The sequence below is a fragment of the Caretta caretta genome, chromosome 4, assembly GCF_965140235.1.
Source record: "Caretta caretta isolate rCarCar2 chromosome 4, rCarCar1.hap1, whole genome shotgun sequence".
In the NCBI taxonomy this organism is placed as follows: domain Eukaryota; kingdom Metazoa; phylum Chordata; order Testudines; family Cheloniidae; genus Caretta; species Caretta caretta.
Window position 1 is genome coordinate 78,543,089 of NC_134209.1, and position 24,898 is coordinate 78,567,986.

Consider the following 24,898-nt stretch of genomic DNA (forward strand, 5'->3'; position numbering starts at 1 on the left):
CATGCTGACCACCCTTGACTTATTGTTTCTTTATATTTCCCCATCTGTTTGTAGCCATCTGTTGTCTCTCGTCATCTTTAGTTTATAAGCTCTTTGTGTAAGAGCTACCATCTTTTTGTTCTTTGTACAGCACCTCGCACAATGGGATCCTGAATGACTAGGACAGCTAGGTGCGACAGCAATACAAATAATCTATAGTAAGTTTTATTGTAACAAGTTTCATATTATTTTTTCAGTCATTAAATGTCTAGTCCAGGGATCGGCAACCTGCGGCTCCGGAGCCATATGCGGCTCTTTGGCTTCCCCCTTGTGAGCAGCCATTTTTTGAGGGAGTGCGAGGTGCAGGCTCTGGCCAGGAGGCGCTTACCACAGGTAGTTCCTGGATGGCGACATACCAGAGCTCAGGCAGGCTGCCAACCTGCCCTGGCCCCATGCCACTCCCAGAAGTGGCTGGCTGCTGGCACATCTCTGTGCATCCCTTGGGGGGAGGGGGGCAGTGGGTCTCCATGCACTGCCCCCACACATAAGTACCTTCCCTGCAGCTGCCATTGGCCAGGGTGAATATTATTCAGCAACTTCCTCCTCATGTAGAAAACATCTCTGTTGACTACAGGATCTAGATAACAGCTGAAAATGCAGCATGGGTCCAAAGAGTAATAGGAAACACAAAATAAATCACTTTAATTCCACACAGCAAGTATCTTGGTGGATTTAACTTCTCATTTGAATGTGTTGAATCGGAACCTACAGGGAAAAGAAATACTCCAATTTCACTTTTGGAAGTTCTTTCATTTGAATGAAAGCTGTCTTTGTTTTCAAGGGACATTGAGATGGGTATGTTAGTGCATTTCTCAACACTGAAGCAATTCAAACAAATGACTGACATTGACGTTAGGTTCCTTGCAGAAACAGGCATCAAAATGCAAGCTGCATTTGCTGACCAATTTCATGAGTTCAGAAGAGAAAAGGCCACTTTGTCATTTCTGTTGAAACTGCTTGAAGCTGACACTTCTGCATTGAATTTTTCAGCATTTGCGTGAATCGATCGAGCACAATTTGAACTTGAATTAGCGGACTTGCAAGACAAGGATTTATGGAATTCAAAATTGAAAGATTTGTCACTGAACTTGAAACTCTGGAAAGGCAGAAATCCACTCTGGGGCTACAACACAAGTGGTCTGAAATGGACAACCTTAAATGGCAAGATCAGATTATATTCAACGTTTGGAATTGTCTACCAGATACAGTCAGCTGAAGAAGTACTCATTCGGGCTTCTCTCAATCTCTGGTTCAATGTACTACTTTGAACAAGTGTTTTCCAACATGAATTTAATCAAAAACAAACTAAGGAGCCAAGTGCAAGATGCTAATCTTGAGTCCTGCTTGAAAATGAAATGATGGCATATTCACTGGACATTGAGCAACTCTCTAAAGATGTTCAACAGCAGAAATCGCATTAAAGGTATTGGTGAGTAGTAATAACTTTAATATGTTCAATTATTATTAGTTGATAAATTCTAACTCTACAAGTAGCTTTGCATGTGATGCAGCTCTCGAAATATTTTGGTCAAAGAAAAAAAACGGCTCTTCTTTGAATAGTTACCAACCCCTGATCTAGTCAACGGAAGCATTTGATTACCATGATTTTGAATTTGTAGGTATGTGTCTAGTCATTATGATCTAGATAGTTGCTTTACAATATGTCCTAAGTAATGTGTGAGGCTCAACAGGAACAGACAAAGGAACAACTTGTGACACTTTCATTATTATTTGTATTACTGTAGCGCCTAGGAGCCTCAGTCATGGACCAGGACCCCACTGAGCTAGGCACTGAACAAAACCACAAAACAAAACAGGACAAAAAACAAAAAAAAACCAAGCAGCCCACTGGCCCCTATGCTCAGGCCAGTGACTAAGGCTGGAAAAAACTAGGTCCCCTCCCACTTCCTTCCCCCAACCTCTCCACTCCTTTTGTACTCAGTTTCTTCCAGAAGGGAGTATCAGGCAAGTAGCCTGGTCTATCCCCCAAGTCCAGGGTCACAACCTCAACAGGGCAGAGGAGGGGTTGGGGTGGTCCTACTCACCTTTGCACCTGTGTATGGGCTGTGATAATTTAGCCCTATGAGTCCATCGGATCAGGCCTTAAGTCAGTATTTGTTAGGAGGTCTTTTGACCTGAAGTGTCCATAACTGGCAAATATGGCTGTCAAGGTTCCTCCCCCACTCTGAACTCTAGGGTACAGATGTGGGGACCTGCATGAAAAACCTCCTAAGCTTATCTTTACCAGCTTAGGTCAAAATTTCCCCAAGGTACAAAATATTCCACCCGTCATCCTTGGATTGGCCGCTACCACCACCAAACTAATACTGGTTACTGGGGAAGAGCTGTTTGGACGTGTCTTTCCCCCCAAAATACTTCCCAAAACCTTGCACCCCACTTCCTTGGCAAGGTTTGGTAAAAAGCCTCACCAATTTGCCTAGGTGACTACAGACCCAGACCCTTGGATTTTAAGAACAATGAACAATCCTCCCAACACTTGCACCCCCCCCTTTCCTGGGAAATGTTGGATAAAAAGCCTCACCAATTTGCATAGGTGACCACAGACCCAAACCCTTGGATCTGAGAACAATGAAAAAGCATTCAGTTTTCTTACAAGAAGACTTAATAAAAATAGAAGTAAATAGAAATAAAGAAATCCCCCCTGTAAAATCAGGATGGTAGATATCTTACAGGGTAATTAGATTCAAAAACATAGAGACCCCCTCTAGGCAAAACCTTAAGTTACAAAAAAGATACACAGACAGAAATAGTTATTCTATTCAGCACAATTCTTTTCTCAGCCATTTAAAGAAATTATAATCTAACACATACCTAGCTAGATTACTTACTAAAAGTTCTAAGACTCCATTCCTGGTCTATCCCCGGCAGAAAACCAGCATAAAGACACACAGACCCTTTGTTTCTCTCCCTCCTCCCAGCTTTTGAAAGTATCTTGTCTCCTCATTGGTCATTTTGGTCAGGTGCCAGTGAGGTTACCTTTAGCTTCTTAACCCTTTACAGGTGAGAGGAGCTTTCCCCTGGCCAGGAGGGATTTCAAAGGGGTTTACCCTTCCCTTTATATTTATGACAATGGCAATCCTATGGGACCAATTGATAGTGTTAAAGTCAGAGCTCTGATATTGATAACAACTTATCCATCGGTATAGTAGCTGCATCACAGAGAAACAAATACTGATTTTTAATTGTAATGAGCACCTTCTCAATCGCCAACCGACCATGAACAATTGGGAACTTAAGAAGGTGAATTAAATAAAAAGGTTTCAAATGTTTAGCTCTTCTGAGGCCAAGTCTCAATTCAGTAGGTGAATGTTGTTGACACTCTGAAGACTATGAACATGCTACTTCTCTCAACTGTACTGAGCCATTTAGATGCAGAGGCCTCTTAACAAAGGGGCCATTTTAAATCAAACCCAGAAAGGAATTTTACCAAATCCCTCCCCCTGCCCCTAATATTATGTCAAATTTGTTTGATGATGACCTGTAACACTCACTACCACAACCACATACTAAGAAGTGAAATAGTCCATGCTCAGCATCACTTCCTGCCTCCATACCCAGGCAATGAAACTGAGCAGTGTTTTATGAAACTTCTTTAGCCTTCATTTTAAATTTTCTAAAGAAGCATTGTGGGGAGAGGAGATTTTCCAGAAGTGATAGTGCAATACCTAATTATGTTGAATTCTGGATGGGTCAATTGTTTGGGAAACGGAGCAAAAACCTTCACCCAAAATTCAAGATGAACCTTGTTAAGTAAAGGATCCGGGGAGATGGTAATATAGTAGAACTTCAAAGTTAGGAACGTCTTGGAAATGGAGGTTGCTCTTAACTCTGAACAAAATATTATAGTGTTTCTTTCACAAGGTTAACATTGACTTAATACAGCTTTGAAACTTTACTATGCAGATAAAATGCTGTTTTTAACCATTGAATTTAAATGAAACAAGCACAGAAACAATTTCCTTACCTTGTCAAATTTCTTTTAAACTTTCCCTTTTTTTGTAGTAGTTTATGTTTAAAACAGTACTGTACTGTATTTGCCCTCCTCCTTTTTTTTGGGTCTCTGCTGCTGCCTGATTGCATACTTCCAGTTCCAAATGAGGTGTGTGGTTGACTGGTCATTTAGTAACTGAGGTTCTACTGTAATAATTTGCACATATAGGTCACGTTATACCTGAGTATCTCAAACTGTATCGCAAATATTAATGAATTCACCCCTTGAGGTATTATTATTATATCCAAAGAAAACAGAGATTACATGTTTCTCAAAAAACAAACCAACATCTACACAGCAAGTCTGGGTGACAACCAGGAAAAGAATAGTGAATTCCCAGCTCACTGTTCTAGCCATCAGATCATATTACCTTTTTCAGTTTTATTTTAATTTTCAGTTGCCTCTCCAATTTGGACAAAGTGTAAATGGAAGTTCTGTACAGAAATACTGTGGTGGAGGTTTATTCTTGCTTATTTCTGACTTACTTTAGTCCAAAGTCCAAAGACATTTAGATGAGTTTAGCATCCAAACATATGGTTGTTTATCCAAACATTTCATAGTTCATTCATCACTAATAGAGATGAAGTATGCTACACTCTACAGAGACGTGCTATTGTATTTCACTACCAAACAGGTGTTTTTTTTAAAAAAAATATGGAACACATTTTACTTCACCTTGAATGAATCTGCACATAGTGTTATATGCTGCAATGTGCAGAACGTACATCCTTGACAATGTGCTTTATGAAGAAAGCAAAAAAACCCCAAACCCTGATCCACAATTCCTTTAAAAAAATAAATAAAAGCAGGAAGGAACACACAATAAGTAAAATGAATATGGTGCACAAGAAATGTCAGATTTGCTGGAAAGGAATGTGCATTCATGTACCATTAAAAATCATTACACGGCCAGTTCCCTTTCTTGATATAGCTCCTCAGGTGACCTCTATCCACAACACTGTAATACTAAAGAATTCTTAATTCCTCTATTCATTCCCACAGATCTCTGGGATTCTTTGATGTCAAACAGGCTAAAACATTTAAAGACTGTTATTCCATTAAACTGCGTATGTAGCGGTGATGTATTAGCATACATCTACATCAAACTAGAAACTCCATTTTGCTTTGTGAACACCATTTTGACTGTAAAGTGCACTGTGCCTTCACTGTTGCTATATCTTCATCTTGGACTGGGATCCCAAGAGATATTAGCAGACGATTAACAATACAAAGCAATCAGGAATCATGAACATGGCGGGGCAGGGGAGAAGGGGTCTCGCATTCAAATAGAATGAATTAGGACACTGAGCTAGCTATCATTTTTACAGGGGCGCAACAAGGGGACTAAGGAGGCCCAACTTTTCACTAACTGATAATTGCCCTATCCTCCATCATGGCAGAGGGGCAACTGGGCCAAATTTGGGCCAACCCCAGGCATGCTCCCACATTTGCAGTCCTTTTGGCACCTATGGGCACCAGCCCCTCCCCCAGTCCCCAGGGAGAAGCTAAGCAGGGTCACTGGGAACCCCCAGTTCCAGGAAGGTGGGAGGATTGGATCTGGGGTTTTGGTGCTTGCTGAGAAAACACATACAGGAGGAGGAGTGGGTCTGGGACTCACAGACCTGCCTGGCCCATGCTTGGGATAGTGTTCTTCAGCCTGACTGCCTCTCTGGGTAAGAGCTCCTAACATTTTTAGAAGAGTACAGAACAAGACAAGACTGGGGCAGAGGAGGAGATGGTTCTGGTGTGACAGATTTATGTTACCAATCTGCCTTGGGCTTCAGGTGATCAGGCTGAAGCCATAGGATATTTAGGGGAGGAGATGAAGGAGCACACCAAGTGACTAAGTTTAAAGCTTTATTAACCAAACAACAGTGGTGAGAGCTGGGCGCGCCCCACCTCGCTCAGAGGGAGGAAGAAAGTATTAGTGCCCGAGCCCTAACCCACTTTCATTTACACATGCACAACCCGTTGCTGGCCAAGCCTGTGTGTAACATACGAAGAAGAGCGGGGGAAGGGTAGACGATAGTTCTGCTCTGTGCACAGGTTGTCTAGGGTCCGCTGTAAATCTCCAACTTGCTTCAGCTCTCGGGAGGGTTTTAAGCCCTGGGTTTTTCCGGAAGCATTTTCGTCCAGGGACCCTCATCCCCTGTGCTCTTGGTACCAGTCAGAACTGGCCTTCCGTGGCTCCCTTAGTTTCCCCAAAACACACCGGTTTCAGGGTCGCGAGACCATTGTTTTTAAACTCACTGACCTTCACAATCTTACTAGTTTTGCAACGCCTTCAGTTCTGTCTGGCTCAGTTCTCCTTTCTCACGGCTGGCCGGGGTTGAGATACAGGCTTCTGGCTGTTTGGCAGCAAAGAGCTTGTTTTCTGCGCTGGCCTTGGGCTGCAGTTTCATTCCTTATCTTTGGGCCTAGTTGGATCGTTGAGTTAACCCGTTCCTTTCTTCCTTCCTCCCCCTTTGGCCTCTTGTAACTTGCAAAGGAATCTTCCACTCCACACTCACACCTTCAGCCCTTCCCAGAAGATGCTTTCCAATGCATATAAAGGCATCAGCAATATACAACACTGGTGCTGACCCCGGAGACCCCATGGGGGGCATTTTATTGTGATACTGGGACCCTGAAATGCCTGACCATATTCCAAAGGTCTCTTTGAGTGGTTAGGAAACTGAGGCAGGGTTTTGCAAGTAGGTTTTTGTTATTTTCTATAAAGGTGTATATATTTTGTGCTTTGTGATTAAAGTGTGATTGGTTTGAAAATTCCTTTGCAAAGCCTTCATGCTCTTTGCTTTCATGGACACAGTCTCTGAAGTGGGAACAGTAATAATGCAGCTTATGTGGAACTCTGGGAGCACGCAATAGCTACTGAGGTGGCTTGGGTTACGCTAAACAGGAAAAAGGCACTCATGTTCCAGACTAAGAGTATCACACATGGAGTTATTCAGGAACACCTACTGCACTTTAAGTTCATACCCTAACTTAATCAGTGTAAACTTTCAAGTGTAAGAGAGCCCTTAATCTCTCTCTCTGCCTCAGTTCCACATCTACAGAAAGAGACTAATAATACTCCCTTTCTCCTCCATTTTTGCTATCTTGTCTATTTAGAGTGTAAGCTCTTTGGGGCAGGACTGTCTACTACTATGTGTGCATAGAGCTTCTAGTACATTAGGGCATCTAGATAGTCCAGCAATATAAATTCATTATTAATACTAGACACTTAAATGGTTACAGCTACTAAGAATTCCACTTTTGACTGGTCAGGAGGCAGTGCCCCCTCTTATAAACTTTGTACTTAGACATAATGATTATCATATTTCAGCTTCCAAGGTGGATTGACAACTTTCAAACCCACTTCTTTGGCATAGCTTTCACATAAACAAGTAAATATTTTAGGATGTGGGGAGAGAAAGCTAAAAATCTTAAATATGTTTACTTTTTGAATTGGTCATTTAGTCAGGTAGCAGGGTGATAAGCGCAGTTTAAAAGCCTAAATAGATTAGATTAGATTGATAGATACATGCAGTGGGTGCTTTTCTCTGTTTCATGGACAGCCAGCCAATATTCCTGAAGATAATTTTCACTGATAGAATGCCACAGAAATTGAGACATTGAAAGATTTCAAAGACAGTCTATTGCTATATTTGAAGCAACCATTTCTGTCTTTCCACATATTACATGGGACATTACTTAGAAAGACAAAAGGGAATAAAGAATTAGTATACTATGGAGAACAGTACACAATGTTTTCCCAATTGCAAATCATAATAGTGTAAACATGCTTACAGTAGCTGAGGTACATAATAGTGCAGGTCTTGGATTTATACAGTTCTGAGGAGTACAGAGAAGGTTGATGCCAACAAATTATTCAAGGGGATAATAAGCTCAAAAACAAGAGGACATGAACTAAAGCTAAGAAAGGACTAGGCATGAAAAGCACTTAGGAAAAATGTCTTGGCACAGATGGTAACTTATGTCTGAAATGGACTGCAAAAGGCAGTAGCAGAAGCTGCAACGAAGAACACTCAAAAAAGAATTAGCCAACCCCTTAGAAGAAAAATCATTACAAGGTTCAAAGGCTAAACAGATAGCTGGGTGGATGTAGTTGGGCAGTAAGGCTCACAAAATGTTACTTTGTTACTATCAGACTAGGCAATCTGCCTCCAAACATTTACTTAATGCTCTAAGAGAGAGATTTTTTTCTCTATTGCACATGGAATAATGGCCATTATTCCACTATCCAAGGAAACAACAGACTGTTAGCACACCTCCTGCAAATAGGTGTGCAAGTTAACTTCTCCTTGGAGAATGAAAATGAGTTGAGATGTATCACTGGAATAGATTAACCTATGGAGAAGAATATCTATGGAGAAAAGCGTAATACCAGCAGACCATAGAGAATGGGGAAACTCCCCATAATTTCATAAAACACAGATTACCCACTTGTCCTGCTACCTACTTAGGCTATGTCCACACTGCACTTTCGGCATTAAAACTTTTGTCGCTCAGAGGTGTGAAAAAATCCCCTGAACAACAAAAGTTTTAATGATGAAATGCGCCGGTGTGGACAGTGCTTTGTTGGCGGGAGATGCTCTCCCAGCGATGAAGCTACCGGCCCTCACTGGAGGTGGCTTTATTTTGTCGCCGGGAGAGTTCTCTCCCGGCGACAATCAGCAGCTGCCCAGGGCACTGTACACCAGTGCAGCCGCAGCAGAACAGGTACGCAATATAGACATAGATGTAGTCTCAGGGGGTGTCGAGAGATGCTCCATGAGTCAGGAAAGAAATGACGAATGGACTGAGGGTGGATGACAGTCACGTCTGGGTTGGTATGTATGTTCTATCAAGAACTGCCAATATGAGAGGCCTGGTCTATACTAAATATTAGGTATGTTTAATTATGTTGGTCAGGAGTGTGAAAAATCCATGCATCTGAGCAGTATAGTTAAGCTGACCTATGTCCCCATGTGAAGGCCACTAGGATGACAGAAAAATTCTTCTGTTGACCTAGCTGCTGCCCCTGGGCAGATATTACCTATGCAATGGGAGAACCTCTCCTGTTGGCGCGAGCAGCATCTGTGCTGTAGCACTATAGTGTTGCAGCATGCTGCTGCAGCATTTCAGGTGTATACAAACCCTTAATAGAGCTACCTTGGAGAGACAATGAAAACTAACAATTGGACCATTAACTCTATGATTACCACCTAAAAGGACTCTTTAGCATACGGATGGACAGTGGCATAGCTGAACCCAACCCTTCCCCTATCTGAACTGGGGCGGGATGAGCTGGGATTTGAGACAAAGGACACAGGAGCAGAGGTAAGCAACTTCAGGTATTCCAAGTTGGGGCTATTGGGCAGGGTCAGGGAAGTTTGCTGCAGACGTGCAGTCTGTCCACCAGGCCAGTTCAAAGAGGGACTGTCCTAATCAAGCAAGGGGAAACTGACTGGTATGGGGAGAGTTATACATTTAGGCTTTCCTTTACCATTTTAACCAAATATCCCTGAATGCTGGACTCCTGCTGACTAATAAATATTGTCTCACTTTGAAAAGGCTGTCCTGTGCCACTACAAATGTTTGCTGGTTGCACAGCTCCCAAGATGAGAAGTCTCGAACAGGAGGTACAAGCTCATTTGGACCTGCTGAAGGAGCTATGGTCAAAAAAAGAGGTGCTGAAGCCAGGGATCAATTCTTGGAGTAGCAGAGTCATGGGGCTCCTCCTTGAGCAAAGTGGAGGCTGAAGGCCTATCACTCACAAGGGTGCACACCTGGAAAGATTGCAAAAGGGTTGGAGGGAGAGTGTGTACTGTACTATTGAGACAGAGTATTAAAGAAAGGAAGAATCATTCCAAATAGGAAAAAAAAATCACCTGAATAATCTTCCCAAAATAAATCCTCACTAAAGGCTTAAATGAAGAGTGATTAGTTATGCTCATCTTCTCTACCTACACAATGGTACAGAATATTGACTGTTTGTGTAGCATGATATAACAGAATGTTATGAGTAATAATCCTATTTGACTATTTCCACGGATACTGTCTATGGTTTATACATATTTGCCTGCTTGAAATCCAATGAGCCAAATTCATCACAGGTGGGTCTAATTCATTCCCAAAATTCAGTTGTGTTGTTTGCACAGAGACCTGCATAGCAGTTGGTATGGAGACAAACCCATTCAAGAGGATAAATGTGCCAGATTGGGTCATTACAGGGGAACGGAGGGTCAGATTCCTCACTCAGAAGGGAGGGAGGGCCCCTGACACAGACTGAAGCCAGCAGTGCTACTGCAAGAGCAGAAGGGGAAGACTCCTTACAAGACAGAAGGCAACAGAGATTGAGGAGTCAGAAGAGGGAAGGGCCTCCCATGCTTTGGATATTTCAGTGATTTTTGTAGTTAAAACTTTTGGATGCTTCTGACCTGTGAAAGTTCATCCACCTCTGTTTAGTGTTAGTATTGATTATTTGTTTTATATTAACATCGAGGCCCCTCTGTCAGTGGTGCCATTGTGCTAGGCATTGTACACCCCAGAATGAGAGAGAGTTCCTGTTCTGAGGAGATTACAATCAAAACAGACAAAAGGCAGCCGGGGAAAAGAGGCACAGAGGGGTAAAGTGGCTTGCCCAAAATCTCATATCAGGATGGGAACAGAACCTAAACCTCCAGATTCCCAAGCCAATGTCTTAGCTGCCTCCCCTGTGTCACAAATGTTTCTATTATTTACTTTTATATCATACAGTCTGATGCTGATCTGGACATGACTGTCCAGTGTCATTCATCTCAAGTACTGCTGTGTTTAAAAGTGTTTTCATCCGAAAAAGATTAGTCATTTAACGCTGCTAGGTCCTTTTACAGAACACCTGTGAAAGTTCAGCCTGGTATGTGCTATTTACTGTCTAATTAAAAAAAACAGTGGATGTCAGTGTAGTACATATATAATCAATGTGACAGACTCGAGGGAAATTTTATTCAAACCAGTATCAATCTGGCAATTCATTAAAGGCCAGAGGACAGAATGAAAGAAAAATTTAAACTACCCAAAGGTATTGTGGCAGCAACAATATGAGCTGTCTATGTATCGTTTGTAAGGGAAAACATCTTGAAAGGCAACTGAACCACAGTTGTGGTAGCTTCCTCCTCTAAAACCAATAGATTTTCTATGAGTTCCCTAAAGTCCATTTTTCTCATACCTTCCCCATGTACAGGTATCTGCATATATGTTTTATAAATACACATACACACAATGTGTATGATTCAACTACATACATTGCCTATTACTATCCCTGTCCTGTAACCTCTGCCTACTTGTCACAGAGCTCTTCTCCAGGTCTGGAGAAAGTAACCTCTAGGGAAGACTCCTTGAAGCTCAAAAGTTTTTACTTCCCACCAACAGAAGTTGGTCCATCGTAATATATTACCTCACCTGTCTTGTCTCTGTCCCCAGAGTGTTTTGCAAATGCCCAGAATCAGGTGGGGGGATAATACCATAAATAACAGAAAGAAAATATGAATATTCAGAGTATTAAATGGAACTGACAATAGTATTATCAACTGTGCAGTACTTATCACCAATTTGTGTGGTGGCTAAAGGCTGTATCTGAGCCTTACTCATATTATTAGTTCCAATGATGATTACACGTTAGTAAAGTTTTGCATAACTGGGCACTCAGAGAGAACAGCATGTATTCCTTCTTCTCCTATCACTCAAATACAATGAAACAAAAATAATAGTCCGATCCAAACATATACTTTATGCTAAAACATTATTCTACATAGTGAAGCTGAAATCTCTTAATGAATAGAGTCTTCAGTGCCAAGCAGCAGACAGGGAGATAAAGAATCTGAAATGCAACTCCCCAAAGTTGAAACTCAGTTGAACAGTTCTCATTTAGTTTGAAGAACCTCTCACACCCCACCACAAGACATTAAAACTTAGAATTTGCCAGTTGATCGGCACTGCTAAGCAAACTCTTTTTGCTTAATTTCAAACTACACAAAGTAATGGATTTAAAAGCCTGACTCCAATTCAAATTGTATTGGGTGCATGTTCTGCTTAGGACAGTTTGTTTTTAAGATGCAGAGAGAGGGCAGAGAGAAAAACAAACAAAAATAGGGTAAAAATGAATTGAGAGAGAAAAACCTCTAATAAAAATAAGATGAAAAAAGGAGACGAGAACAAGCAGAGTGAAAAACAATTGGGGGAAGTGTGGAAAAAGGAGCACAGGAGGAGAAAGATAAATTCCAATAAGGTCAGGGGAGCTGCATCCATTTAATTCAACAGAGAATTTGACCCAACTTATACACAACACATATAGAGAGCACTCATGTGGCAGCCTGGCTTCTGAAGAAGAGTGGGAAGATTCTTCTGTTTCTAATAAATAGCACAAGATTCTCATTTCCTAGAAAAACACACTCTTAAAAAAACCTAAATCACCTTTGAAAGAACACAAGGATTTAAGTTAGCAAGGAGAGAGGGGAGGCAAATTCTGGAACTCAAACAGGCTTTGCAGACCCTATGTGTGGGTTGCAAAACCTTGACCTCCAGAAAGTGTTTATAAATGTGTACTATCCATATATTGTGCAGTGGCAACTCATTACTCCTCAATTGACTAAATTGGCCATGCCTCTCCTGGAGAAAGCAGTGTCACTGGTTGAATACATTGTTTGAATGTGCTCACAGTTTGCCACCAGCACAGATGTGTTCAACATTTTTCAACATCAACTGGCAACATGCCCTTCACTCAACCCAGTTTATTAATGTTAAAGTGCCTCGACCCCCAAAAGAGACTATGGAAAGCAGCCCTAAATTGACACAACAAGCAACCAGATCCATTGAAAGAGGTGTCCGTATTGTCTGGTTTTAAGAGGTTTTACCTTCTTATCTTTGACAAATGGAAAATGAACTGAAATTTTCACTGCTCACTGTCATCTATTACAGGCTGAGTATGCCGTATTACATTGTTTTGATGTATACTGAATAATGATGATGGAATCAAACAGTATGACTACTGCTCCCCTGAGAACCTCACAAACAAAGAGTATACTGTGTCTAGGAAGCTGGCTAATAGAATAAATTTTTAAATTAATAAAAGGATTAACTTACATGTCATCAGATGAATTCAATGATTTAGGACCTAACACCTGTAGCATTTTGGGGTGGCAATATTGCCTACCACACAGTGTCATCTGCAGAGATACAGATCTTCAGAGCAAGGTAAGGAAACATTTTCAGGTTCATGTTCCAAAGTACCCCAGCATATCCTTCAAGAATTAGTCTATTTAGCAGCACCATGGTGGTTTAATATTTGGGGAATAAAAAAAACAGGCTTATGGGCTAGATTCTGATATCTTTATTCCTGTTAAATTGTACCTTATTCCACAAACAGGAAAACTGAAGTCAATGTACTTGTGAAGTAAGGTATCAGAATCTGGCCTTATGTTTGTAAAATCTTCTTGTGAATTTTGGATACTATCCTAGAACCAGTTTAGCAACATTTGTTTCCCCAATCCATCTGACAATATTGAAGCAGCAAATTGTTTCCCAGTTTTGTTCTATAGTAAAGTCTCTCTAACAGCTTCTCCCTTTTCTCCTTCATCTTCAGGCTTTTAAAGGCTGTTGCCTATTCATGCTGCCTTGAATTCTCCTTCAACTCCCTCTTCACCTTTTCTGCCCTTAACTAAAGTGAATAAATGACCTGACTAGAAGAGAGGTGAATCTAAGATTCTCTTCCCCATTCTCACTGGTCTTAAGGAAGCCTTTGATGCTGTATAATACCCCCTTTTATATCCTACCTTGTTTTTTACAACTCTGACTTGCTTTCCTAAATTATTGGTTGCTCCTCCATTGTCCTTTTGGGGGCTCCTCTTCCTCCTCCCTTCCATTCTGTAGGCACCTCTCAGAATCCTGTCCTCAGTTCCCTCCTTTTCTTCCTCTATAGCTTGTTCTGTAAGCAGCCTCATCCATTCCACAGTTTCAGCTGCCATCTCAGACTGTTTGGTCTTTAGGGAAGGACCAACTTTTTGTTTTGTGCTTTTACAGCATCTAGCACAATGGGGTTCTGGTCTGTGACTGAGACTCCTAGGCAGTACCTCAATGCAAATAGCAAATAATGATACACTGATGATTTGGAAATCTACCTCTCCATCACTGACCTTTGCATTTTACTCCATTTATTCATCTCTATCTCTTGGATGGCCCTTTGCTATTTAAATTTCAAACCCTAAAATTCTCATCTGTGCTCCAAAATCCTTTTTTTCCCTCCTTTGCTTTCTTGTTCACAATTGACAACTCCACCAATTTCTCTGTCACCTAAGCTGACAACTTAGGTCTGCCACCTTTTGACCCTTTCCAGACAAATTCTATCACTTTTCTTTTATATCTCTACATTTCCTATTGCTCTCTCCCAATCTCTCTAAATCCTTGATTATCTCTCATATTGACTATTGTAACCTCCTTCTTTATGGTATCTGTGCTCCTCCTCTCTCTAGCCTACTTACATATTATGTATGTGAAAATTACATGTATTTTTCCCATATTGGCTCAGACAGGAGCAGATGGCCTCACTATCCACCCTATTACCAAAGATTTGTGTATGAAAATTTACAAAAGATCAGCTACATTAGTCTAGGATAGTTATTATATGTTTGAGAGAGATGTTCTTAATAGCATAGGTCCCTTGTAAAGGTTGAGATAAAAAGAACTACAAGTGTGAATTTGGAATCCTTAGCTGTAATGATGACATGCCACAGCAGCAGAGAATATGAAAATGTGATTGAGATATGTAAAAAGTCTGAGAGTGCAAAAAGAAAAATAGCCTAGTGGCCTATTTAGTAGATAATGTGTCTCTCTCTCTCAGCTCCACTGTGATCTTCCGGACATTTCTGTTTTTATTAAATCTACTGCTGCTGCAGTGTAAGAGCCAAAACTCTAGATGAAGAAACAGTTCCTTTGTTACTGAAACACACAATATTACATGGAAGGCACATCTTTTAATGAAGATTTGTGGGAATCACACAAAGCTTGCCTGCGAATCGTGGTTAAAGGGATGATTGGTGGCATTACACACTATTACTATATTTGAGAAATTATTGAGGCTTCTCCCCCCCCCTAGTTCTTGAGCAGTTTAGACAGCTGTCTATAAACAATCTGCCTTCTTTAGAATTTTCTGGCAGCAATCCTAAGCAGGGGATGCAGTCGAACTAAGACTGAATAATCTTGTAACTCCCTCTGTAAGTAGACCATGGAAATAAAGTTCAGAAAGTCAATGTTCTGCAAGTAAAATCAGGCTCAGCCTCTTTTGTTGGCACACAGTTTTGCCAGTGCCTTAATCCACGTTAAATGACTGTACTATACTGTCAATGTATGTCCCTCAAGCAGATGGCACTCCAATTATTCATATTTGTAATAGCCTCTTTTTTAAAAAAAAGAAAAAAAGCTAACATGACACCATTTCCAGACACCAAAGCAATTTGTTTTAATACCCTTGAGTTAATCGTGGAGGACTTTTTAACCCCTCCACCCACATCCTATATGGAAATGGTGAGCAATTTCTTAGGTCAGTTTTTATTGCCTCTTATTTCCTCATTATATCTTTCAACTGTGTTTTCATTATACTTGATAGATAAACCCAGCAGCAAAAATCGTAGTCTTTCTCAAGCACATTTATGCAATTCAGATTAGAAAAATAAAGAAGCGAGACACTACCTCTGAATTTTGTCTTCAGTTGGGGGTAAACTTTGTTTAAAAGTTCCAACTCTGAAATCTCAAAATAAGTTCTGAACTTATTTTCTAGGTCTCATACATCAGAATATATTTACATGTTTGGGGAGAGGGAGGAGGGGAAATTGTGCATCCAGCAAAGTACTGAGTTCAAGGAGAGTTTCAAAGTAAATGTGTGGATACCCGAAAGCAAAAGTGGCAACATTTAACTTCTTAAAGAACATTTTTCTGGTATGGTCCCTGCAAGGTTCACTATCTTGGTTTCTTGTGGGCACAGAAACCCCAGATTTGAGCTCTAAAAGTGATATTCTTTTCTACCGTGCACAGTAAAATAAATCTTGCCCAGACTACTTTTCTGGGTTATGATGCTCAGTGTAAATCTTTTGTTGCCAGAATCAATTATGCAGAAAACTGAGATGTAGGGTCTGAATTTTGTGAAAATGAGGATGGCTTAACCAAGGATAACACTCTAGTTCCCATAAAAGTTTCTACTAGAACTAAAGGGAGACGATGGCTCCACAGGAGTATATCTGAGTTACTAGAGCCCTGAAGATCCCATTGGGCAAAGAGGAGTCTAAAGCCACAAAACCACTCATGGAGAATCTGAAATGCTGAAACTAGATTGAGTGGTAGATCCTATGTCTCAAGCATGCTTAGTCCCAATTAAAATTAATTAATCTGGGCCAACCAACACTGATTCTTTCAGCTTCACTGAATAATAATAGGTTTGTGTTTCTTTTTTTCTCTTCTTTTTTTTTTTTACAACCAGCTATTAAAAGAAAACAAACAATTATATATTTTTCTGTATTTGAACACTAACATCAGAAAGTGAAGGATTGTGTGTTAAGTAACAGACTTTACAATGTACCTCCTTTTTATGTCTCCGAGATGTGAATTGTGGAATTTTTGCTTGGTCTGTGAAAGGTCACATTTGTGACGTGAAATTATCTAGTTACTGAGTTACGATATGTTATGAAAAATGGGGAAAAATCTATTTGGGATTATTGTCTTTGGAGTAATGTTATTTAAGAGCCCAGAGATAAATTAAATAACTCAGTTTACTAAAATAAATTAATGCAATTACACATGCAAAATGGACTTGGAAAAGTCTGCTTTGTCGCTCAAAGCCACTCAAAAAAAATCTAAACAGGACAGTAACTGAAGCATTATTTTATCAAACAATTTACATGGGCAAAATAGTGATCCTCAGAAGGACACTGTTACTTTTCTGCAAGTTGTTGATTTTACAAATTAATCCTTTCATAGGTGTCATGGGATTTTTCTGGACTTGACCCAAACCTACCTAGTATAATTCTGTTCCAGCTTTGTTAGAAGACCCTCCATTATGCAACTGATTTTTGTTTTGGTCACTGAAACAGAGGTAAGTTGTACAATGCAAGTCACTTTTTGCACTGGTGCACGGTGCCTACACTAGGGGTTTGCAACAATGCAGCTACAGTAATGCAAAACCACCAAGGACAGATAGAAGAGGCCTCAGTATAGGAAATATCATACCTACTGCAAAGGCCATATTATCCAAGGCAAAATTGCAAAATGAGTAAGGATGACCTCTTGTGATGCAATTCATTTAACCCATATAAAATGAGTAAGCAAGTTTTATGCAGCTATCGTGAGTGGGATCATGGCACAGGGTGGCAGCAGACTATTCCACAGCTATTATTCCTGCATCTGAGCAAGAACTGACACTGAACTCCTTCATATTACTGACTGGGGTGTGAGAGTCACTTAATCCACATAACTATGGGATCCTGACCATCTCCAGTCTCCACACCAGTTTATAAAGGTCTACCACAGAGACTGGCTTCAGTAAGTGGTTAGGAGACCTACTGTACTATGATAAATTTTACCCATAGGGTGAAATTCTGGGCCATGTAGCCATGCTGAATAAAACAGCTTTGCTCATTGTGACGGGGTTGGGACTCACCACCACAGCGCCTCCTGCTGTTCAGTCCAGAAATTAGCTCCATTCATGCACAGCACCCTCTGCCGGTGGTGTCCCATCCGTCTCTCGCCCTCAATTGGTGTCTCAACCCACATTGGTCCCAGCTTGCGGCATCCTCTTCAGGACACTGCCCTCCAGCAGTGCCCCCAAGTCCACACTCGCCCCCTTCCAGGGGGAGGGTTCACGGCAGTCTTTCCAGTTCACTCCTGCCACAGTGGCCAACCACAACCCCTCAAGTCTAGCCCCTCTGTTGCAGTCTGTCACTATCACCATTCTATGGCCAGGTGCTGTACAAGGAGGAAGGGGGGGACCCAGGCCCACCCACTACTCTGAGTCCCGACCCAGGGACCCTCTAGTAGCAGCCTCCCTGCCCTCCATCTAACTGTCCCTGGGGCACTTCCCCTCTGGCCCTTCACACCCTCTAGGCCCTTTCTATCAGGGGCCGCAGTCTGGCAGGTATTGGGTTGAAGCCCTTCTACGCTCCCCCAAGCCTGCCCAGCACTGCTCTGTCTGAGGTGCCTGTCTCCTGCTCAGCAGACAGACCTTCCCACATGTAGACCTGGGACAAACTACATACTCCCTTCCTAGGCAGCCTTTATATAGGGCCTAGCCTAGCCCTGATTGGCTGGCTGTAATACTGGCCCTGATTGGCTCCCAGTAGGCCTTTTCCTGATTGGCTGCCCTCTGCGCAGCCGCTCTGGCCTACTCTAGCCCTATCTTTCATAGGGGTAGGGCAGGAGCCCCACCACACTCATGTACAAATTTGATCAAACATCACAGAGCTGAGGTAGATATTCCTCGGTTCCAACCCACAGTAGTTGGCATGCAGCAATGCCATTACCTGTATTGTATATGGGAAAGGGGGGTGGATGTGTCCTTCTGCTCCTTCATGCGCAGAGTTTTGGCCCAGCAGATCCATACTGTGTGCTGAGCCACTGGCAACTCTCACAACTTGCTCCCTTCTCCCCACTTCTGCTGTTTGCCATGAACAGCCACTGAGGCATGTGGAAGGGGATAGAGTTGGCGTCTCTGTACTCTGCACAGCATGAGGCACCTGTGTAACAGAAATACTCCATAATCATGCATTCTGCATAACCATCCACAGGATTTGACTCATACCCTTTCTTACAGGGACACTGAAGAACATGCATGAGGATCTTGTTTCTGCAATTAATAAAATAGTCTTCAGAAAGACTGAGTTACTGACAGTAACCTGAGTGAGGAATTAACCACAAGAACTCATACCACAAGGACTAGGGGTCACCAAATGAAATTAATAGGCAGCAGGTTTAAAATAAACAAAAGGAAGCATTTGCACAGTGCACAGTGAACCCGTGGAACTCTTTGCCAGAGGATGTTGTGAAGGCCAAGATTATAACAGGGTTCAAAAAAGAACTAGATAAATTCATGGAGGATAGGTCCATCAATGGCTGTTAGCCAGGATGGGCAGGGATGGTGTTGCTAGCCTCTGTTTGCCAGAAGCTGGGAATGGGCAACAGGGAATGGATAACCTGATGACTTCCTGTTTCTGTTCATTTCCTCTGAAGCACCTGACTTTGGCCTCTGTGAGAAGACAGGATACTGGGTTAGATGGACCTTTAATCTGACCCAGTATGGCTGTTCTTATGTTCACAAATATTAATGATGATTGAAAAAACATGAAAGCACTAACCTAGGGCAAAGTCTTCACATTTAAGGACCATATTCTTAGCTGGTAGAAATTGGTGCATGCTGACTTACGCCAGCTGAGAATCAGGACCTTATTGTCTACCTTTAGCACCCAGCACTGAAAATGTTTATTAACATGTTCTTTATTTCTATGTATTCCCATTGTACAATATATTTCAGGTGAATGATTACCCAAAATATCAAGAAGATAGAACTACAGTTTCTTATTAATTTTCATTGCTAATATACTAATAGCCATGATTTACAATACAAGTGCAGAAACTATATAATTTAATCAGTTATAGGTTTAACATGACATTTTATTTCCTGACAATTGAAACCATGAGACTGTGTAGGTCAGCCTTATTATATGTGGTTTTTCATGTTATTTTAAAGACCATGTTATATTTTAATGTACACACTGTGAGAATACCTACAAATAGTTGGATTCCAAATCCTTTCAGTAGAAGATAAAGGTTATGTTGTGTGTCACTTGAAAGGTAAGTTTCCCTAGCTGTGCAATAAATTCTTAGATTTGACTAAAGAGCTTGATGTCATCATGATTTGGCCAATTTTAATAATCCTGCTCTTCTAACTAGCATGGGTACCTGCATGGCCCCACAGTATGCCAACATTTTTATGGCTGACTTAGAACAATGCTTCCTCAGCTCTTGTCCCCTAATGTTCCTACTCTACTTACGCTACACTGATGACATCTTCATAATATGGACCCATGGGAAGGAGGCCCTTGAGGAATTCCACCAGGATTTCAACAATTTCCACCCCACCATCAACCTCAGCATGAACCAGTCCACACAAGAGATCCATTTCCTAGACACTACAGTGCAAATAAGAGATGGTCACATAAACACCACCCTATACCGGAAACCACTCACCACTATACTTATCTACATGCCTCCTGCTTTCATCCAGAGCACATCAGATGATCCATTGTCTACAGCCAAGCTCTAAGATACAACCGCATTTGCTCCAATCCCTCAGAGACAAACACCTACATGATCTCTATCATGTGTTCTTAAAACTACAATACCCACCTGCTGAAGTGAAGAAACACATTGAAAGAGCCAGAAGGGTACCCAGAAGTCACCTACTACAGGACAGGCCCAACAAAGAAAGCAACAGAATGCCACTAGCCATCACCTACAGCCCCCAACTAAAACCTCTCCAAAGCATCATTAAGGATCTACAACCTATCCTGAAGGACGATCCGTCACTCTCACAGACCTTGGGAGACAGGCCAGTCCTCGCTTACAGACAGACGCCCAACCTGAAGCAAATACTCACCAGCAACTACACACCACACAACAAAAACACTAACCCAGGAACCAAACCCTGCAACAAACCCCAGTGCCAACTATGTCTGCATATCTGCCTACCATCATAGGACCTAACCACAACAGCCACACCATCAGGGGTTTTGTTAGGATATAGATTTTCAGGCCTGTTTGCAAAGGCCTGTATTGTAAGAATTTAGGTGTATTCTGATCACTTGGCTAGTTACAGAGGTATAAAAGAAAGAATCAAAATCACTGTCTGCCAGTGTAATGTCCTTGTCTTACTGTGACAGTTTGAGGCCCTGTGCTTAGGCTAAGGCCTTTGGCTAAGCAACAGAGGCAGCCATAAGCTGGGAAGTGAACGGTCACATCCTCACATTCCAAACTAGTCACATTGAAATAAGGTGCTACTGGGCTGTTAGGAATATAATCCTGTCCTGATAGTGCCTATCGCCTCCAGAGAAAGGGAAGTGCCTAGAAAATGTAAAAGGAAACTTAGTTTGATAGCATCCTTTCTGGCAAGAACTCACTTATCAATAGCTGGGATGTGAAATCCTCACTTCTGTATTGTTTTGTCATTATAGTTCCCACTTTGCTATTGTTTGTCTGTATAATCTCTGTCTGGTTCTGTGATCGTTCCTGTCTGCTGTATAATTAATTTTGCTGGGTGTAAACTAATTAAAGTGGTGGGATATAATTGGTTACATAATCATGTTACAATATGTTAGGATTGGTTAGTTAAATTTCAGGAAAATGATTGGTTAAGATATAGCAAAGCAGAACTCAAGTTTTACTATATAGTCTGCAGTCAATCAGGAAGTGAGGTTGTGTGTGTGTGTGGGGAAAATGGGAACAGGGAATGTGGGTAAGGAAACTGGAATCATGTTTTGCTAAAGGGGGAGATGGGAACAAGGAATGTGGGTAAGGAAATTGGAATCATGTTTTGCTAAAGGGAGAAATGGGAACAGGGAATGGAAGAAAGCAATTGGAATCATGTTTGGCTAAGGGCAGGAATGGGAACAGGGACACAGGTGTAAGGCTCTGTGGTGTCAGAGCTGGGAAGGAGGATACTAAGGAAGGAAACTGGAATCATGCTTGCTGGAAGTTCACCCCAATAAACATCGAATTGTTTGCACCTTTGGACTTCGGGTATTGTTGCTCTCTGTTCATGCGAGAAGGACCAGGGAAGGAAGAGGGTGAAGGAATAAGCCCCCTAACAGGTTTGTTTACTTGCACATCCTACCAATGTGATATGTGCCAGCAATGTCCCTCTGCCATGTACATTGGCCAAAGCAGACAGTCTCTTTGAAAAGAATAAATGCACACAAATCAGAGATCAAAAATTGTAACATTCAAAAACCAGTAGGAAAGCATGACATTCTCCCTGGACACTCAATAACAGACTTAAAAGTGGCCATTCTTCAACAAAAAACCTTCAAATACAGATTTCAATGAGCAACTGCAGAACTGGAATTAATTTGCAAACTGGACACCATCAAATTAGGCCTGAATAAAGACTGGGAGTTGATGGGACACTACAAAAAGTAATTTTCCCTCTGCTGGTACTCACACCTTCTTGTCAACTGTTGGAAATGGCCAACATCCACCTTAATTGAATTGACCGCGTTAGCACTGACGCCTGACTTGGTAAGGCAACCCCCCCATCTTTTCATGTGCTGTGTATATATATATACACACATATATACACACACACACACACTGCTTACTGTATTTTTCACTCCATGAATCTGATGAAGTGGGTTTTAGCCCATGAAAGCTTATGCCCAAACAAATTTGTTAGTCTATAAGGTGCCACAAGGACTCCTCATTTTTTTTTAAGTTGTCAAACATTTTCTAAAGGAAAAGCTCTGGTTTTCTGGTTTGGAATGACTTTTTTTATTGAAATTTAAGCTAAATTAGATTGAAAGGGGTAAAAAAAAAGTTGAAACTTAAACAAAATGTTTTGAAACCATGGAAAGAATTCAACAAAAATGGTGGGGAGGGGATGGGAATGTGTGTTTTTTCTGTTTCATAAATATTTTTGAGATTCCAACTTTTCCTCCTGATTGGAGATGGCAAAACAATTACAAACTCTCAGAAATATTTGTGGGATGAGAAAACTGTTTCCCACATAGTTCTAGTGGTGAGGCTTTAATTAGTTAATATTTGTAAAGTGCTTTGATATGCTCTAAGCAAGGAAGGTAGAGCTTACTATTTTAAAGTCAGTTTATCTGCATATGCATTTTTGTTGTATTAGCTAATTAACAAATAAGAACATTCATCTGATATATAGTTTATTTCCCTAGATTGCTAGTGTCATAAATATAAAGGGAAGGGTAAACCCCTTTGAAATCCCTCCTGGCCAGGGGAAAGCTCCTCTCACCTGTAAAGGGTTAAGAAGCTAAAGGTAACCTTGCTGGCACCTGACCAAAATGACCAATGAGGAGACAAGATACTTTCAAAAGCTGGGAGGAGGGAGAGGAACAAAGGGTCTGTGTCTGTCTGTATGCTGCTTTTGCCAGGGACAGACCAGGAATGGAGTCTTAGAACTTTTAGTAAGTAATCTAGCTAGGCATGTGTTAGATTATGATTTCTTTAAATGGCTGAGAAAAGCATTGTGCTGAATAGAATAACTATTTCTGTCTGTGCATCTTTTTTGTAACTTAAGGTTTTGCCTAGAGGGGTTCTCTATGTTTTTGAATCTAATTACCCTGTAAGATATCTACCATCCTGATTTTACAGGGGGGATTTCTTCATCTCTATTTACTTCTATTTTTTATTAAAAGTCTTCTTGTAAAAACTGAATGCTTTTTCATTGTTCTCAGATCCAAGGGTTTGGGTCTGTGGTCACCTATGCAAATTGGTGAGGCTTTTTATCCAACATTTCCCAGGAAAGGGGGGGTGCAAGTGTTGGGAGGATTGTTCATTGTTCTTAAGATCCAAGGGTCTGGGTCTGTAGTCACCTAGGCAAATTGGTGAGGCTTTTTACCAAACCTTGTCCAGGAAGTGGGGTGCAAGGTTTTAGGAAGTATTTTGGGGGGAAAGACGCGTCCAAACAGCTCTTCCCCAGTAACCAGTATTAGTTTGGTGGTGGTAGTGGCCATTCCAAGGATAACGGGTGTAATATTTTGTACCTTGGGGAAGTTTTGACCTAAGCTGGTAAAGATAAGCTTAGGAGGTTTTTCATGCAGGTCCCCACATCTGTACCCTAGAGTTCAGAGTGGGGGAGGAACCTTGACATGGTGGCACAGTGGTGGGATTAACCTGAAATCATTTGAGATCCAGTTGAGATTTTTTGAACTAGAAATACAGATTTTAAAAAGGAAATTTTTTTTTCTTTGGAAAGAAAGTCCAGAAAGCAGCTTTGAAACTGAAAGCAGCTTGGTTTCTCTCTGCTTTGTGGCCAAGCAGAGACAAAAGGGGATTATCTTGTGAATTGCAGGTTTTTTTTGCCTGGAGGCAGGGTACTTAACTCCTGCAGGGAAATCTTCCAATCCAGAGGTTTTTTTTTCTTTTCTTCCTAAAAGTAAATAGAGGGTGTTCCTGAGGAAATAGAAAGATACATCCTAGACGGGAAGCCCAAAACTGTAATCGAGGCAGGAGAGATTGGAGCCAGATGGGTGGAGGTGGCAGAGAAGAAGAAAACTGGTCGCAGTTGGAGTGGAGACCAGAAGGGACCACCCCAGACCACACCCTATTACCGGGGGCCGCCCAAAGCCCCACCTACCTCCCAAAGAACCCTCCAGACCCCTTATCGTCCCACCACCCCGTTCTCCAGCAACCCTCCTCGCCCCAGTGACCCGTCAGCTGGACGATGTTTTAAGTGTAACGAGCTGGGGCATGTAAAGGCCAACTGCCCCAAGAACCCCAACAGATTACAGTTCATTGCACCGGAATCACACCAGAGGTCCACAGGCCCAGATACCTCCCAGATACCCTTGGAGCGGAGGGAAACTGTGAGTGTGGGCGGGAAGAAGGTCACTGCGTGGAGGGACACCGGAGCACAAGTGTCAGCTATCCATGCTTCCTTAGTGGACCCCAATTTAATCAACCCAGAGATCCAAGTGACGATTCAACCCTTCAAGTCCAACTCTTTCAATTTGCCTACAGCCAAGTTGCCTGTCCAGTACAAGGGCTGGTCAGGAATGTGGACTTTTGCAGTCTATGATGATTATCCCATCCCCATGCTGTTGGGGGAAG

General features: G+C 41.6%; 1 long non-coding RNA gene across 2 annotated transcripts; it reads left to right on the forward strand.

Moving 5' to 3' along the window:
• Positions 1-685: 685 nt before the first annotated feature.
• On the forward strand, positions 686-21,162 carry LOC125635667 (uncharacterized). 2 transcript variants are annotated; one of them, XR_007356334.2, is made up of 3 exons: positions 686-1,468; positions 17,039-17,153; positions 18,867-21,162. It is a non-coding gene; the product is annotated as an uncharacterized LOC125635667 (long non-coding RNA). The 2 variants fall into 2 exon arrangements; XR_007356335.2 differs by having other exon boundaries at positions 686-1,462.
• Positions 21,163-24,898: the final 3,736 nt, after the last annotated feature.